Consider the following 13129-nt stretch of genomic DNA (forward strand, 5'->3'; position numbering starts at 1 on the left):
AATGACACGTCTTTATTATGGCATTATATTTGTGTCTTAATGTTGAGATCGCTAAGGTAGATTTTAAAGACAGAAAAATATGTTTTGCAAGCACAGACATTATATTTTGAAAATAAATGAAACTCAAGCAAAAAAATTTAAAATATATAAATATAATAATACATATGCAGTACAGGCCAAAAGTTTGGACACACCTTCTCCTCATTCAATGCGTTTTCTTTATTTTCATGACTATTTACATTGTAGATTGTCCCTGAAGGCATGAAAACTATGAATGAACACATGTGGAGTTATGTACGTAACAAGAAAAAGGGAAAAACTGAAAACCTGTTTTCTTTCTTCAAAATAGCCACCCTTTGCTCTGATTACTGCTTTTACTCTTGGAATTCTCTCGATGAGCTTCAAGCACACCTGTGAAGTGAAAACCCTTTCAGGTGACTACCTCTTGAAGCTCGTCGAGACAATACCAACAGTGTGCAAAACAGTAATCAGAGCAAAGGGTGGCTATTTTGAAGAAACTAGAAAATAAAACATGTTTTAGTTATTTCACCTTTTTTTGTTAAGTACATAACTCCACATACATTCATTCATAGTTGTGATGCTTTCAGTGACAATCTACAATGTAAATAGAATAGATATTTATTGTCATTGTACATTGTACTACGAAATTGCAAGCAAACTTATTTAGTGCAAATTCATAATGACACATAAAAAACATAAGAACATGGTACTAAGATGAATAGATAAAAAATAATACATAAAAAATATAAAATTCCAAGCACACAGCTCACATGCACAGTCATTCTTTGTTATGCCTTGTCATAATAGTCATGAAAATAAAGAAAACACATATAATATGTATAATATAATAAATAAATGTAAATGTATTTTGTGCACAATAAAAGTGTTTGCTTTTTGGCTCTTATCCATATTAACACTCAATAATTACTACTGTCTGCAGTCAGACAAAGGCGCTCTCTCGCGCCCCTCTCTTCCGCTCTCTCAACCTGACCCTTCTGCACATTCAACTTTTTTTCTACACTCGCTCAGAATTTTGCTCTGCCCCAGGCTGGCCAGGAGGTTCCTAGCTGTGTTGTGACCGCGCAAGCAAAATAATTTAGCATTCGCAAGATATTTTCGCCCACAACTTTTTGGCACTGTATTAGAATGTCACGACAAACTCTGAATACATCTAAGTGGTTGAAAGTGTAAGTGTAAGAAAGCTTCATTCATCTTTAGTACACATGAGATGGCCCAAACACAGAAGGACAGTGTTGTTGCATTGAAAAGCTAGCAGGCAATTTGCAAACAGGGAAACGGTGCACAGAGGATACGGTAGATGATTGTAAACAAACTTGCACAACACTACAGAGTTGACCTGAAAACAGAGGAGTTTCTGGTGGAAATAAAATGTTTTGCCAGGAAAACAGGGACTGGGAGATACAGTATATGTTGTGTGTGCACAACCTTTTTTTTCAGAATTTTTGCACTTGCACATTTTTTTGCTTACAACTTGTTGTTACTGTATTAGAATTACACAGCAAATACTGAATAAACTGAAATGGTTGAAAAGCAATATTGTTGGTTTCCTGTTATTACTGTAATGGTAATTTAAGGCATTTAGACCACAGGCATGATATGGACTATCACAATAACCTTCCATATATGGTGAAAGCGATAAAAGTGAAGATTAAAAAAACAACAACATAGAACTCCACCTTTTTGGCTATGAGTCTGTCAGCCTTCAGAGCCCCCAAAACACTACTCTAAAATAACATTAAGGCTATCAAACTACATCAATTAAGTTTAAGTAGCACACCTATACCGCAAAGCTGTAGTAGTGTGCTTTGCTTATTATACAGTATGGAGGTTATTTTTCTGTTAGCAATATTATAGACATTATTATTATGAGTTTAATATTACAAATCATGCAGATAGTGTTATGATGCAACTTCAGTTAGAACTCTCCTGCGCTCTGGTCGCATAATGGCGAATAATTATCAACCAAACTTTATTTATAAAGCGCTTTTCATACATAAAAGAAATGCAACACAAAGTGCTTTACAAAGTTAAAAACAATACCCCGATGACCCATATCCCCCATTATCACATGCGTACGCACGTACACAGATACCAAACACAAACACACACACACGACATACACACATATGCAACTAGATGGACAAATGATTGCATGGCTGAGTACAGAGGGGACATGTGAGTAAACACTATCACAGGAGCCATCTGCACCAGGAGGTCATCAGACCATGGCCACCAGGACGCTGACACAAAAGCGCCCCCACAAGCACGGCCGATAACCCCTGAGGCAGATGGCTCATCTGAGGAACGTTGGAAAATAAAAATAATAAAACTTGTAAAATAGTAAGAACCATGAATAGAGATAAATAATAAAATACAGGTAAGACATATGAAGATTAATAGGGGAAAAAAAAGATAAATATAAAATTAATATACAGTAAATAAATAATAAATAAATAGAACTAAATAACATCTTGCATAACTAATAGGATAAAAAGTAAAATACAAATGACTTCAATAAAATAATTAATATCAGCTAAGAGCCAAATCAAAAAAGTGGGTCTTAAGCCTGTTCTTAAAAACATGAATGTTCTCCGCAGCCCTGAGGTTCTCCGGCAAGCTGTTTGATAAACGGGGTCCATAATGGTGGAAAGATGCCATCCCGTGACTTTGTGTCCTGACTTTTGGAATAATTAGGAGATGAGTGCCGGAGGATCTCAGGGCCCAGGAAGGTTCATAGAAAAAAACATTTATAAACCATTAGAAGAACCTTAAAATGTATCCTGAAACACATGGGGAGCCAATGCAGAGATTTTAAAACTGGTGTAATGTGAGCCCGCCTTCTGGTCTTCGTCAGACATGTGCCGCTGAATTCTGGAGTAATTGCAAAGGTGTAAAAACCTTTTTAGGAAGACCAGAAAGCAGGGCGTTACAATAATCTATACCACTTGTAATAAAAGCATGCATTAGCGTCTCCGTGTTGCCTTGAGAGAGAATGATGACGCTTATTATAAGCATCATTATTATTCACCAAAACAGACGGTCACAAAATAAATAGTTATTTTCAAATGAGCAGAAACAGGTGAAAATAATGTTTTAGGAACTCGCGTCTTTAATTGTTTCACCAGTGATCACCAACACGCTCTTCAGAGCAGACATAGAGGCAAATTTTCCCCAAAACTGCGGGAGATATCTTCTTTCATAATCTTCTCCACGGTTCAGAAAATGTTGACTTTAACTACACGGAATCCTTGAAATTGCCACAAATGTGCCAGTACTGAGACGACTACAATTTCTGGGTTTACTTCCATAAACGCTGCAGGAGGTGCTGCGGTCTGGCTCGACCTTGGAAGGTAACAGTGAAAAAATAGGAGTAGAAGCAGAGTTCATTTAACACTAAATAAATGATATGATAAATGGGTTATACTTGTATAGCGCTTTTCTACCTTCAAGGTACTCAAAGCGCTTTGACAGTATTTCCACATTTACCCATTCACACACACATTCACACACTGATGGCGGGAGCTGCCATGCAAGGCGCTAACCAGCAGCCATCAGAGGCAAAGGGTGAAGTGTCTTGCCCAAGGACACAACGGACGTGACTAGGAAGGTAGAAGGTGGGAATTGAACCCCAGTAACCAGCAACACTCCGATTGCTGGCACAGCCACTCTACCAACTTCGCCACGCCGTCCCTACACCTTCTCCATGACTCAGCAATTACCGTATTTTCAGGACCATAGGGTGCACTGGATTATAAGGCGCACTGCCGATGAATGGTCTATTTTCGATCTTTTTTCATATATAAGGTGCACCAGATTATAGGGTGCATTAAAAGAGCGATATATATATATATATTTTTTTTCTAAATGTAAAACACTTCCTTGTGGTCTACATAACAAGTAATGGTGGTTCTTTGGTCAAAATGTTGCATGGATTATGTTTTACATATCATCTTCAAGCGCTTCAGGATGCGCCATTTTGTTGGCGGTCTTATTTACGTGGCTCACCTTCGGCAGCGTCTTCTCCCCGTCATCTTTGTTATAAGAGTGTAGCGTGCAAGGACAGGGGTGGAAGAGGTGTCAAAAGATGGAGCTAACTGTTTTAATGACATTCAGACTTTACTTAAATCAATAACAGAGCAGCTTCTCCTCATCCGCTGGAAATGTGTCCCGTGAAAAACTGTCCGACCGGAACTCTCTAATAACTAAAGTTCCTTGGGTGTATTATGGGAACTCACTACACCGGTATGTTTTAGCACTTTCATAGCGCGTTTACTGACAGATATAAGTAACTTTACACTACTTTATATTGGAAATGGCAACAGCGGAGAATGAATGTCTAATAACAAGAACATAGGGGAAAAAAAGAACCTTATCGACTATGGCGTCGGCACCGACTACAAAGGCGGACACGCGCCATTTTTCAGGACTTATGCAGATCCCAAATACAGATCAGCAGGTACCAGAAGGTAAGAAAAGTTGCTTTTGCATAATAGTGCGAAACAAAATGCCAGATAATATGTCTTATCTTATACACACACCATAATAATACTCGTATGTTGAAGCACAGTACAATCCATCAAGCGGTGCTGCTTCTTAGCTTACCAAAGTCGTACTAAAACATTTTGATAGATTTTTGAGCGCCGTGTGTAATGTTCTATATTTTCAATGGAACATATAAACTGTTGGTGTTGTTTACTTTAGTCATATTGCAATCAACACGTAGCTCTTATGTGTGACTGCCATCAACTGGTGACATTTATTATTACACCATGTACCAAATAAAATAGCTTCGAGGTAGGTAAGCAAAAACAGAATTATTCCGGTGATAAGGCGCACTGTCGAGTTTTGAGGAAAAAAAAGGATTTTAAGTGCACCTTATAGTCCGGAAAATACAGTACTGTATTTTTCGGACCGTAGGGCGCACCACATTGTAAGGCGCACTACCGATGAGCGGGTTTATTTAGGTCTATATTCATACAAAAGGCGCACCGGATTAAAAACTGCATTAAAGGGGTCATGTCATGACTTTTTTATGTTTTACAGACCGTCATCAAGCCGATTTCTGACCATCTCCTCAGGATGCGCTATTTACGTGCATGGCTCCACTTTGACAGCGTCTCCTCCCTGTCATCTTTGCTGTATCGACAGTTTTTAGCGCTTTTATAGCGAGTCTACTGACAGGTATAATGTAAATTGGAACTGTACGCTACTTTATATCACAAATGGCATCCATGATTTGAGATTTTTCCATTTTTCTGTAAGCAGCCTTTAAAGAAAAACGTTAGAACATCCTGGTATAATGTAAAACTAGGCCTGTAGACTAATTAATTATGTTAAATTCTATTAGTATATAATGATAGATGATAGTACTGTTTACTCAGACTGCCTCATATCGGTACTTTGTTTGAGTTCCTTACTCATTCATTAAGTAAAAGAGCAGGATATGTTCCCATGATTGTGCATTATTGTCCGAAGAAAGATTCACATGCTGCAGCTGTGGGCCATATTGTTTTTCAGCCCTGTTGACTATCACCATTTGGAGGAAATTATCACCACATATAACGAGGGGATTCTTTGGTCTCAAGGATGACATTAAGCCAAATAGTAGTCCTAAATGTATATTTAATTTATCCTTAATGGCTCTTGTAATGGCTCTTGATGCCATATAATGAGGCACTAGGGAATTAACCGTACAGAGCTAATGAATACAAGCATTGTAGGAGACACACAGTCCTCCTCCTGGTCCTCCGCAATTAGCACTATAGTGTCGTTTGTCATCGTGTGCACTCTCTCGACACTTAAAAGTGTTCAAACTTCCTTCCGAAACGCTGGCATATGGGGGAAAGCAATAAGAGAAAAAGCTGCTGCAATCTTTTTTTTCCCTTTTTTATCAAAGTGGGCCCTCTCATTCTGGCTCGGGAAGTCTCTGTGGCATAATGCGATCCAGCTTTGGGAAACAAGTGGAAAATGGCTGGAGGCTTGAACAACTAATGAATACTTATACTGAGAAGTCGAGTGCAACACATTTGGAGTGGGTTGCTACCGAATGAGCACAGGGAATGCCTAATGCATAATCTGTGGGTCAAAAATGCATAAAAATATTGTAACATATTTTAAGAAACATAGACAATCATTCACAGTGATAAACACTAACATTGTTTTATGTATTTAACCTCATGGTTACAAAATAATAGATTTATATTCTTTACAGTATAGGCAAAAGGCACATTCTAACACTAAACACAAATTTCTGCAAAAAACTAATATAATTGTATAATTGACTTGTTTTTTTTTTACAGAAAATTTTAGTTGTTTTTTATATATCCCAACATAACAATCATATTTTCAGATATGAATAAAAAACATGTGCTTGTGCAGCCCTTTGAGACACTTGTGATTAAGGGCTATATAAATACACTTTGATTGATGATTGATTGATTGATGTTAGTTATCAGGTTCATATAGTATACACAACTAAACAAAGAGCGATAAGCACATTTATGAGTGTGTATTTATGCAATAAGAAAATTTAAAAAAAAAATCCTTTACTCAGTGAACTGTAGTTTAACACACTGATTTTAGCTGGTAGGTTCAGACCCAAAAAGATCACAGCAAATACCTAATATTTATTTGTTTTATTTTGAAAAAAACAATTATAAAAAAATATCAAAAATTTTAAAAAATTAAAAAAGGATGCATTGGTTTAGACTCATTGCAAATACACACGTTAATTATATAATTTCATGCAATTATGCATTTGTCTACAATACATTTACTTCGTCATTTCCATAATAACTTGGTATTCTTACACTTAATTGAGTGTATTTTGTCACGGTCAGTGTGACAGTTTTTGGGTTTTATGATTATTTTCCTGTATTTAGTGTTTATCTGTTTCAGCGCTTCTTCCTTTCTTTGTTCTTTTCACTTCCTGTGCGCTTACACTGGCCGTCACAGCCAGTGTGGAGCGATAATTTACACACCTCTGTTTGTTGATGTGGACACACTTGATTATGATCACAATCAGGGACGTGCACATGATTATAGAGGGGCAGGGGCTCAAAGTCAGAAAAGGGCAGGAATTTTTTTTTTGGTCCTTTACACAATATGGAAATTAATGTAAAATTAAATTTGCTAATGGGAAGCTAACTACTTAGCTGTGTGTCCTTTGTAGGTAAAAGTGATTGCCATTTCTTTTGTGTCAACAAATTATGGTCATAATGAGTTAATTCACATTATCATAGGCTTGGAAGACATGAAAAGCAACAAAACACTGGTTTATTATTAGGCTATTTTTTGTTAAAGATAAGCACTTTAATATTGAACATTGAACAGTGCAACATGAACTTTGAAAAAAAATACAAAAATAAATACCCAAATGGAAAAAACTTCAATGTGAAAATCTGTCCTTCTTCCCTTAACTTGATGAAAACACCATGAAGTTGTAACTTATGGTCTATCTCACTTAATGCTCAGACTAAACAACTGAAACGCAATACAGGGCCAAAAATATGGACCAGGGGCCAGTAGAGGGCTGTATCCTTTCTTTTTTTGGCATTGGGCTGCAGGCATAATCAACATGAATCAAGTTTAAATACATATGGAAATATTCCTAACAGATAACCTACATCTTATATCCCCAGAATGCTGAAATTATTATTATTATTAATAATAATAATGATAATAATAATAATAATTATTATTATTATTATCATTATCATTGTTCTTATTATTATTATTGTTATTATTATCATTATTATTATTATTATTTTGTGAACCCACACAGTAATAGCAAAGTCACAATAACCTTATATCTAAAACTCTACTGTGAGAGAAATGTGATCCGCCGTAAACGTGCATTTTATTTTGAAAATTAACCCGGTGTTTTATTTTGTACATTACTTCCTGTCCCGCACGATCCGCTCTGCTCTGTGCGGACTTGATGTGCCGTGCTCAATTGATGCGCAGTGCTCCGACGTCCGGCAAAACAGAAGCTGACACATTGACTAATAGAATAATACAGCGTTTTTCTGAAATATTACCCATATTAGATGCTGAATAAATGGACGGCGACTAGACCATAACTCACAGGTTCAAGTTGCTCCACTGTCACGTCTGAGTAACCCTGGCTGCAGCCCGCAGATCGAGGAGGGGCTAAACGCTTAAAGGAAGCGGCAGGCTCAAACAACCCGGTATTACAAGAAAACGTGGAGTTTTTGTACCGCTGTTTTTTTTTACATCCCTGACAGGAATTTATTAATGTTGTTTAAAGAAAAAAAAACACACACAGGCAGAGGGCACTTTTTAAGACGAGGCAAAAAAGGGCAGGGGCTCAGGCACCCATAGGGCCCTATGTGTGCACGTGCCTGATCACAATCATAGTGCTTTATATGCCAGTGCCACAGCTCATACAGGGCAGGTGCATTATTTGCTGTGTTGGATCAGTTTCATTGCTAATTCACAAGTGTGTGCAGGGTTTTGCTTTACCAGCTGTTGAAAGACAATTGAATTACATTTATTTCTTCAAAATAGCAAACCTTTGCTCTGTTTACTGCTTTGCATACTTTTGACATTCTCTTGATGAGCTTCAAGCACACCTGTGAAGTGAACACCGTTTCAGGTGACTACTTCTTGAAGCTCATAGAGAGAATGCCAAGAGTGTGCAAAAAAGTAATCAGAGCAAAGGGTGGCTAATTTGATGAAACTAGAATATAAAACATGTTATTTCACCTTTGTTTGTTAAGTACACAACTCCACATGTGTTCATTCATAGTTTTGATGCCTTCGGTGACAATCTACAATGTAAATAGTCATGAAAATAAAGAAAACGCATTGAATGAGAAGGTGTGTCCAAACTTTTGGCCTGTACGGTATGTAATGTAATAACGGGCACATAAATAATAACATATATTATTTATGCATTTTGATCATTTTAGGCATACGCGCCGCATTAAATTCAAAAATGCATCACAAAGGTCACTTTTTTCACTACATCACTGATTTCTACTAACTGCAGACTTCATGAGAGCCAACAAACATAATACAACATCTCTTACTGTGCAATGTTTGCTGTCAATAGGATGCCGATTGATAGAATCTTGTTATATTCCCGTTCTCGCCGTTTCCGGGTCTAAATTGGCTGTCAAAGTCTACTAACATGTCGGATTACATCCTTGTCCTTGTACTATCCTGGTGAGAGACATGATTTAAGATCTATAATAAACTTTCAGGAGCAAAGGAAGTAAGCAAGCAGATCACCATTAGATGATGTAAACATTGGCACAAACGTTAGTGATCACGACACCTTCTATAAACACTATGCCTGCATTAGCACTGATGATAACAATATCACTAATACGTGGTTGATATTCAAGTCACGAAATGTAAATGGGGTATTGTTGGCGCTTTTTGGATGGTTTTTATTGGGTTTTATGGGCAGAATAGAGGACCTCCCATTGGATCTGTTGTAGGCGGACTTTTATTTACGAGTTAGAATGCATTAAAAAAAACATACATCCCTCGTCATAATGATTGTGAACGAAAGGCAAAACTCCCAAAAAATGTGCAGTTCCCCTTTCATGACCTAGCACCACCTCCTCTCAAAAATGTTGGGAAGAGGAAGGCCAACAGGACTACAAGTTCCTGCTCCAGGTGGGACTGTTTGGTGCCATTTAAAAAAAGTGTATTTGGGCAACTCTCATTTTCCTATTGAGCGTGTCAAACGTGGAATACAACTCCTGTAAATATACGGAAACTAGCAAAACAGGCAGCAGTTAATAAGGCCTTGACAAATTGGCAGGCTTGGAAAACAAAACTGTAATCATAGTCGATAGGCTACTGGTGTACATGGAAGTGTATACTATTAAATATGTATTTTATCAATTTGTTTATGGTTTCATGAAATTCAAAAGGTAAATTTGTGACAGTGAGTGTCTATATATCTTTTGCAGCTAAATCTTGGAATTTTACATGTTTGATATTGTGAATCTGTGTACTTGTTTTGAATGTCTTTATCTCAACTTTAAAATCAATTTCCCAGGGTACTGGAGATGGAAATTGTAAAATGATCAATATTATGTATTGTTCCTTACATACCCTTTTTTTTTTTTGCTGCAGCTGTTACATACTGTATACTGTAATATTGTACATGGTAATTGAGATTTGTTATACATTGTATATATAATATAAAATATGATATATATATATATATATATATATATATATATATATATATATATATATATATATATATATATATATATATATATATATACATACACATATATAATATCAGTATACCGGTATATTATATACTGTATATAGAATATGTACATTTTACATATACATTTTATATTTTATATTGCTACTATGGTACATTTTAGTCTGCTTTATATCTGCATTATCCTTTCCATCTTTTGTAACTGAGCTACTGTGTGGAACAATTTCCCTTGTGGATCAATAAAGTTTGTCTAAGTCTAAGTTCCTTTAAAATAAAATAAATCTCAAATCTCAATGGAAATCTATTTCTGTATTTAAAAAATAAGTAAAAATCATGATGATGCAAATATATAATTTGGAGTAAATTATTGTTTTAATGTTTGTTTATGTTGTTGAGTGTGCATGGGAGTTTGCCCAACCAGTCTACATGTGTGTTGTGGACTTGGAGAAGGCATTCGACCGTGTCCCTCGGGAAGTCCTGTGGGGAGTGCTCAGAGAGTATGGGGTATCAGGCTGTCTGATTGTGGCGGTCCGCTCCCTGTATGATCAGTGCCAGAGCTTGGTCCGCATTGCCGGCAGTAAGTTGGACACGTTTCCGATGAGGGTTGGACTCCGCCAAGGCTGCCCTTTGTCACCGATTCTGTTCATAACTTATATGGACGGAATATCTAGGCGCAGTCAAGGCATTGAGGGGATCTGGTTTGGTGGCTGCAGGATTAGGTCTCTGCTTTTTGCAGATGATGTGGTCCTGATGGCTTCATCTGGCCAGGATCTTCAGCTCTCACTGGATCGGTTCGCAGCAGAGTGTGAAGCGACTGGGATGAGAATCAGCACCTCCAAGTCCGAGTCCATGGTTCTCGCCCAGAAAAGGGTCGAGTGCCATCTCCGGGTTGCGGAGGAGACCCTGCCCCGAGTGGAGGAGTTCAAGTACCTCAGAGTCTTGTTCACGAGTGAGGGAAGAGTGGATCGTGAGATCGACAGGCGGTTCGGTGCGGTGTCTTCAGTAATGCGGACGCTGTATCGATCCGTTGTGGTGAAGAAGGAGCTGAGCCGGAAGGCAAAGCTCTCAATTTACCGGTCGATCTACGATCCCATCCTCACCTATGGTCATGAGCTTTGGGTTATGACCGAAAGAACAAGATCACAAGCGGCCGAAATGAGTTTCCTCTGCCGGGTGGCGGGGCTCTCCCTTAGAGATAGGGTGAGAAGCTTTGCCATCCGGGGGGAGCTCAAAGTAAACCCGCTGCTCCTCCACATCGAGAGGAGCCAGATGAGGTGGTTCGCATCTGGTCAGGATGCCACCCGAACGCCTCCCTAGGGAGGTGTTTAGGGCACGTCCGACCGGTAGGAGGCCACGGGGAAGACCCAGGACACGTTGGGAAGACTATGTCTCCCGGCTGGCCTGGGAACGCCGCGGGATCCCCCGGGAGGAGCTGGACGAAGTGGCTGGGGAGAGGGAAGTCTGGGCTTCCCTGCTTAGGCTGCTCCCCCCGCGACCCGACCTCAGATAAGTGGAAGAAGATGGATGGATGGATATGTTGTTGTATGTTATGAAATACAAATATTGCCTTCATAGTATTCTGAGTTGAACAACACATGTAACTTTGTGAATAGGGGCTCAGATATAAGTTTATACTTTTTTCTGATCCTTTTCATTCAGGATTTATTTCAATATTATTATTATTATTATATTATTATTTTCTTACCTTGATTGAATGAAATAAAAACAATAATGGAAATGGAAATATAACAATACAAACCTATGGTCTGTGACAATATAGTGTACATACAGTTTTTTTTTTGTTTATTTTATTTTATTTATTTATTTATAATATTCAACATTTACATACAATCAAGAAATAATAATAATCAAAACAAGTACAGAAATAGTACAAAAAAAGTACAAAACAGCGCCAGGGGGTTGTAAACTAACTAAAACAGAATGCAAAATATATATATAACAAAATGTAAAGCCATACGCTCACAAAAGTTACGTAAATAATCCAAATTTGGAACACAGCATCAATAGTTTTCACAGCTTTTTGGTTGTTAGAGGTAAGCGTTTTAAAGTAGAGTTCTAATTATTTTTTAAAGGCACAAAAAACAAGTCGGGTATAGGTGAGGGCCGACATCCGGGCAACTGAGCTACATACGGGTTGTTCGAGCCATAGCAACCAGACTGGCATTGAAAACAAACCGTTGCCATTACTCTTTAACCTGTCGACCTACGCTGGTTAAACCCGTCATTCTGCCTCCAAAATGCCGAAAAACTGTGTTGTTTTTGGTTGTGCTAACCACAACTGGAAACAGGGAAAACAAAGGTTGTATTTTGTTCTGCCAAAGCGTGATAAAAGCCCACAGAGACGGGAAAACGAGGACGGTTATCACTGGAGTCCCCCAAAGTCCCGGGTCGTGTGTTCGGATCACTTTGTTTCTGGTAAATATAAGGAACAAAAATCCACCTTCTTAACCACAACTTGGCTATACCGTCCGTGCTAATGTTGTACTTGTTGAATTTGTACCTTATAACGTTCGACAGCTGAAGTTGTTGTTGTACAAAAATAACATGCGGTATATACTGTATAGTCTATAGCCTAGCTAGCTATTTTCGAAAACCGGACAACGAGAGGATACCAAAGGCAGCGTTAAGATGGACACCACCGGGAAAACATAAGCCAGGGCGGCCAAAGAACACCTGGCGAAGAACAGTTGAAGGGGAGCTGAAAGAGATGAAGCTTACATGGGGCGAGGCACAGAGACTAGCACAGCAGCGAGATGAATGGCGTCGAGTTGTCGAAGCCTTATTTCCCATCCGGGAAGAAGAGGATTAAGTTAAGTAAGTAATATAATATATAGTCTATAGCCTAGCTAG

At 38.1% G+C, this 13129-nt stretch overlaps 1 protein-coding gene across 1 annotated transcript in view; it reads left to right on the forward strand.

Moving 5' to 3' along the window:
- The window catches only part of il17a/f2 (interleukin 17a/f2), a 410073-nt gene that overhangs the window by 27531 nt on the left and 369413 nt on the right, over positions 1-13129 (forward strand). The gene's annotated exons all lie outside the window — the stretch shown is intronic.

This window comes from Entelurus aequoreus, linkage group LG17 (genome assembly GCF_033978785.1).
Source record: "Entelurus aequoreus isolate RoL-2023_Sb linkage group LG17, RoL_Eaeq_v1.1, whole genome shotgun sequence".
Taxonomy (NCBI): Eukaryota; Metazoa; Chordata; class Actinopteri; order Syngnathiformes; family Syngnathidae; genus Entelurus; species Entelurus aequoreus.